The sequence below is a fragment of the Antechinus flavipes genome, chromosome 5 (genome assembly GCF_016432865.1).
Source record: "Antechinus flavipes isolate AdamAnt ecotype Samford, QLD, Australia chromosome 5, AdamAnt_v2, whole genome shotgun sequence".
In the NCBI taxonomy this organism is placed as follows: Eukaryota; Metazoa; Chordata; class Mammalia; order Dasyuromorphia; family Dasyuridae; genus Antechinus; species Antechinus flavipes.
The window spans coordinates 287,498,055-287,504,054 of NC_067402.1; positions in this window are offsets into that span (position 1 = coordinate 287,498,055).

Below are 6,000 nucleotides of genomic sequence, written 5' to 3' on the forward strand. Positions count from 1 at the left end.
CCTCCCCTTTTCCCCATCCCTTCTCCTAGATAGCAAGCAATTCAATATATATTAAACATGGTAAAATATGTTAAATCCACTATAGGCATACATATTTATATAATTATTGTGCTGCCCAAGAAAAATCAAATCAAACAGGAAAAAAATAAAGAAAATAAAGAAAAAAAATTCAAGCAAACAACAAAAAGAGTGAAAATACTATGTTGTGATCCACACTCAGTCCACAACCCTCTCTCTGGGGGCAGATGGCTCTCTCCATCACAAGACCATTGGAACTGGTCTGAATCACTTTGTTGTTGAAAAGAGTCACGCCCAACAGAATTGATCATCACATAATCTTGCTGCTACCATGTACAATGATCTCCTGGTTCTGCTCACTTTGCTCAGCATCAGTTCATGTCAGTCTCTCTGTATTTACCCCCCCTCCCCCCCGATCATTTCTTACAGAACGATCATATTCCATCACACTCATATCACATAATTAACCTCCAATTGATGGGCATCCACTCAGGCTCCAGTTTCCTGCCACTACAAAGAGGGCAGCCACAGATTGCACGTAGGGGTCCCTTTCCCTATGAGGTGGGATTATTGCTGCACGATTGGGTGTCAGACAGATGTAAGGATGCTTTCTCCTGTCACAGCTCTCTGGCTGAGGTCTGAAAGACCTGTTTCCATGCGATTACAGAACTGAACCTGCTTTTCCCTTTTATAGCAAATTTCTATAATCAGAGCAAATGGTCAGGAGAGGCCCTGAGCACAATACAAGGATGTAGAGGATGTCTTGGTCTGCAGCCCAGCCCTGGAGGCTGCTCTGGCTGCTGCCAAAGGACCTTGACCTCTTGCTTCCTGGGGAGGGACTTTCTTTGTCTAAAGGCCCACGTGGCCTAAGCATTTGGGCCACCTCCCTTTTGTTCCGGGGAACGGAAGCGGGCAATCTTATCACCCCCGGATCCGACCAAGGTTTGTAGGACTTGGAGCTAACCCAATCTCTGCCCCCTCCTAGCCCTCCTACAGCCTTTTTAGGAAGGTGGGGCCAGGTCCTGGGGTCTCATCCACTCGTTTCATGGACTTCCTGAGAAACCGTCACCTGCTCCCATTCACAACTCAGATGGCGAATGGTTTACAGATGGGTCCGATTTTCTTGAAAATGTTATTCTGTGGTGACCCTCAATAGCCCCTTGAAGACTTCTGCCCAGAGAGCTGAAACCCTGGCCCTCACTAGGGCTTTGCAATTGGGCGAAGGGATGAGAGTGAACATCTGTACAGACTCCAAATACGCTTCTCATAGTTTGCCCCCTCATGGAGCTATATGGAGAGAAAGGGGACTTTGGCAGCAAAAAATTCTCCTATTAAGTATGCGAGGGAACCAGGCGTGCAGATTCAGCTGCCCCCGACCATGGCACCTTTAATTCCCCAGCTCCCTGACTCCTACAGTCATAGCTCCAGTTATACTCACAGTTATAGCTCCTCACAGAAGAAAGGGGACGCACCTGTCTCCTTCTGGGTGATGTCAAGCACCCTCAGGCCAGCTTCTAATCCCAGAGGCCAGCCAGTGGAAACTTCTTTTTGGTCTACACCAAGCTACCCACTTGGGAAACAAGGTCTCCTTGTGAAGGAAAGGCAGCCATGCTAGTTCCCTGGACAGGATACTTAGAACATGAGAATATCCTCTCCATGCAAGGCACCTGTGAAAATCTCATCTCACCCCTCCCCAGCCTCCCTCTGGGTGGGGGTCCTGGCTCTTGTCCCTACTGACCCCCATACTAACTCCACCTTTAGTTATTCTGTTTTTGCTCCTATCTGACCCCTGCCTATTTAACCTACTTGTGAGATTTGTTTCCTCTGGCCCCAAGCTATGAATTTCTAGCTGCTCATTCAACCTGAATATCGTGGGCTAACTGATTCTCAAGACACCCAACATGCCTTAGATTTTACTGCCGCCATCTTTAAGCGGTGTCCTTCCCCTCCCCAGTCTGGACCCCGCCAGGCAGGGACAGCTCTCTGTCCCTTAGCACGAGGCAGCCCCAGAAAGTGAGATCTCCATCCCTTTGTCCCAAATGAATTTGGGGTGTGACAGCTTGAGAGGGGAAATGATGTAATAATATAGCTTAAAAACAAGTCAGTAATTCCAAACCTTCTGAGTCTGGAGTCTGCCTCCTAATCTAATCTATTCCTAATCTAAGAACAGCAGTGGGTCTGATGCTAAAATCCTGGCTTTGGAATCTCTGATCCCAAGGTCTCCTACCCCCAACCTAAGAATACTGTTGCTCTAACAACCTGTCTGGCAAGAAACATTGCTGTCTGTTGGTCAGTGATAACCAAATTCCAGAGACCACTCCTTGGTCCTTCCTCCGGGCCATAAAATTAGCACCTCCCCAACAGGAAGAACTTTTGCTAAATTCTTTTGGAATTGAGATTGCTTGTAATGGTGTTACAATTACAATAAACTTTGCCCCTTGACCAGGAAATGGGTTCAAGCCTTCAATTTTTTTTGAAACACTTTGCGACCCTGGTCTGTGACCCCAATCTTTTGGGGTCCCTTTCCAACTTCAACACCGTTAGACTCTAAGCTCCCCAGAGCAGGGGTATATGGTTGTTCGTTCTGTGTCTTAGCACAATGGGAGGCCCCTGCATTGATGTAGAGATTAGGAAGAAGGAGAGAAGTAAAGAGAGACAGGGGCAGAGAAGTGGTAGTGGAAAGGGTGCCCTAGGAGACCGGGTTCAAAGCAGTGAGATTGTGCTGTGGACAATGAGGGATCTGAAGTTGAAAGATTTCAAATCCAGTCTCAGACTCTTGCTGTGTGATCTAGGCAAGTCACTTAAGCTTGTTTGCCTCAGTTTCCTCCTCTGTAAAATGGGGATAATAACAGCACCTCCTCCCTCCTCAAGGATATTGGGAGGATCGTATGAGATAATATTTGTAAAGCTCTCGGCACTGTGTCTACACAAATGCTAGCTATTATTGTTATTGTTATTATAATGATGTCTTACTTGTGACAAATTGTGGTCTCAGGGCCCCAGGAAGCATCCTAAGGCAATAAGGTACAAGAAAACTGCTGATCTGTTTAGGGAAGAGAATTCCCTCTGGCAGTGAAATCATAGGCTAGGTAAAAAATATACTTAGTGAAAGGTTTGCTATTATTACTTCTGCTCTAGGAGACATTAAATAAATGATTGGCTGAATGCACGAATGTGGTAGGGCTCTTCCCATGATGCTACAGTGCTCATGGGATAAACAATTGGACTTTATCCAGAGAGAAATTGGTTGGAGGAGATGATGTCCAAGGTCTCCCTCACTGCTTTTATTTCTCTAGAAGAACCTTTTCTGAAGAAAAAAAACCCCAACATCACCAGTTGGGTGATACAGGGAGGCAGATTTCACTTAAATAAATAAAAATATATTTCACATACACACACACACATATATGAAATATCTTGCTTTTGTGTGACCTAAATATATCATATCTTATCCTATTATATCATATCATAATTATAATATATGTCATCATATAATATTATATTTATTACATCAGTGAGTAGTGTAGTGATTTGAGTGCCAGACTTGTGGTGAAGATGACTAGAGTTGAAATCTTTCTTCAGCTACTTGTGACCCCAGGCAAGTCCTTAATTTTTACCTGCTTCAGTTCCCTCAACTGTAAAATGAGGATCATAATAGCATCTATCTCGGAGTGCTGCCGTGAAGATCAAATGAAATAATATTTGCAAAAAGTACTTAATTCCTGGCACACAGTAGGGAAGAAGAAAGCATTTATATAGTCGCAAATGATTATTCCCTTTCCCACTTAGTCATCTTTCCCTTCCCACTCTGAGAGAATCAAACTTTATAACTAAGAATTAAAAAATAATAATAGAAGTAGAGAAAAAGAGAAAAGAAAAAAATAGCAAAACCAATCAATGCAGCAAACATACAAACAAAAAAAACCTTGACACTACATGTAATGTGCTTACCTGTAGGCACTCACCTCTGTTAAGGAGGTAGGGAAAAGTGTTTTTTCATATTTCTTCCTTGGAGCCATGCTTGTGCTTTATAATTTTACATCACTTTTTTTTAAAATTTAAGTTTTAATTGATTTTTAAAAATATGGCCAAAATTTCTTCCCAAGATTTCTTGTCAGGGAACCATCTTATATAACAAATATCTTAAAGACTAAACAAACAAACAAAAACAAAGGAAAAGAAAAAGAGAGAAAACCCCAGCAAAATGTATCAACACATTGAAAAATTTGGAAAGTCTGTGTAGCGTCCCACTCTTGCGGACTACCCATCTGTGCCACGGTTTGGGGCCGGAGTGGCTTCCTGTGTCTCTTTTTGGGAGCCAGTTTTGTTTTTTGTCATTTTGTAATATTCACATTTAATTTGTTTCTGTGCTTCTTTCTATTTGCATTGTCCTTGCCATTGCAGAGACCATTTTCCTGGCTCTGCTGACTTCTCCCTCTCCATCAGTTCATGTAGATCTTCTAAAGCTTCTCTGCATTCATTATGTCGGTCCCACAGTAATACTCCTAGATTTTGCTGTGCTATCAGAGAGAAAGCCCTAATCTTTAGTGGTTTGACAGCAGAAAAATCTGTTTCTCAAGGCAGTGAATTCTTCATCCCTGGAGGCATTCAAGCATTGGCTGGTTACACATTTGGAGAAGAAGTTGAGGAGGGGAGTCATGGTCAAGGGTGAGAGGTCAGACTGATTAGAGAAAGGCTCCTACTCTTTGTTGTGTCCTGGACTCGTTGGGCAGTCAGATGAAGCCCGTGGACCATTTCTGAGAATCACATTTCTAAATGCATAAAATAAAATATATCGGTTTACAAAGGAAACAATATGCTTGTTAAATATTAAAATATTTAAAAATACGAGTTTATAGATCCCTGGTTAAGAAAATCCCTAGACTAGCTTCTTATCTGTAGCAGAGATACTGGGATTCTATCTGTGGAAAGTTAACAATAAACTGGCAGCCCTCCCCCCCCACTTTTCCCCTTGCAGACCCACAGCTTCTTAAAGGGAATTAGTCTGTGGGGTTTTCTCTGGGCACATGGAGCTGCTTCTGTCTGTGAAACTGCAGATAAAGACAACGAGAAGTGAATTCCGAGTCTTTATTAGGCTGTGCTTTATGAGAGGAGAGGTGACCTTTAAAAGGGGAAGGAATTGAGGATTCCCTGTAATGATAATGGATGGAGGCCTCTCACAGTTGTTTTCCTGACAGCCAGCCCAGCACACTTTCTGTTCCATTAAACTACACAAGAGCACTGAGAAATGCAGAAATTCCCTTTGGATTGCCCACCTTCCCCTCCTGGGAGCTCTTCCTCCTTGGACATCCCTCCCTTCCACCTTCTCCCCAATCTCTGTGGTTCAGATTTACCCTATGCTTGTGGTCTCCACTCACATCAACCTCCGAGGGTGCCAGGATGGGAGTTATTAACCCTATTTTGTAGGAGAGGAAATGGAGGTCCAAGGTCACCAAATAAGAAATGGCTGAAGTTGGATTTGAGTCGGTCTGTTGACTTCTCCTCCCTCTCCCTCCCTCCCTCTCTCCCTTCCTTTCTTCCTCCTTCCCTCTCTCCCTTCCTCCCCTCTCTCCGTCCCTCCCTCTCTCCCTTCTTTCTTCCTTCCTTCCTTCCTTCCTTCCCTCCTTCCCTCCTTCCCTCTTTCCTTTCTTCCTTCCTTCTTTCCCTCCTTCCTTCCTTCCTCCCTTCTTTCCTTCCCTCCTTCCCTCCTTCCTTCCTTCTTTCCCTCCTTCCCTCCTTCCCTCCCTCCCTCCCTCCTTTCCTTCCTTCTTTCCTTTCGTGGGCCACAGTGGCAGGGATAGGACGCAGGTAGGGCCCTGAGCTCTGCCTGCAAACAGAGGACTTTCTTTCTCCCCATACTGCCTGAATGAGTGGGCAGATTGGATGGATCTAACAGGAGGAGACAGCTAAGGTCAGGGGGTGACTTTGTGGTGGATTGAACCCCCAGGCCAGGAGGGGCTCTGGGGGAGGGCGGGGGAAGGG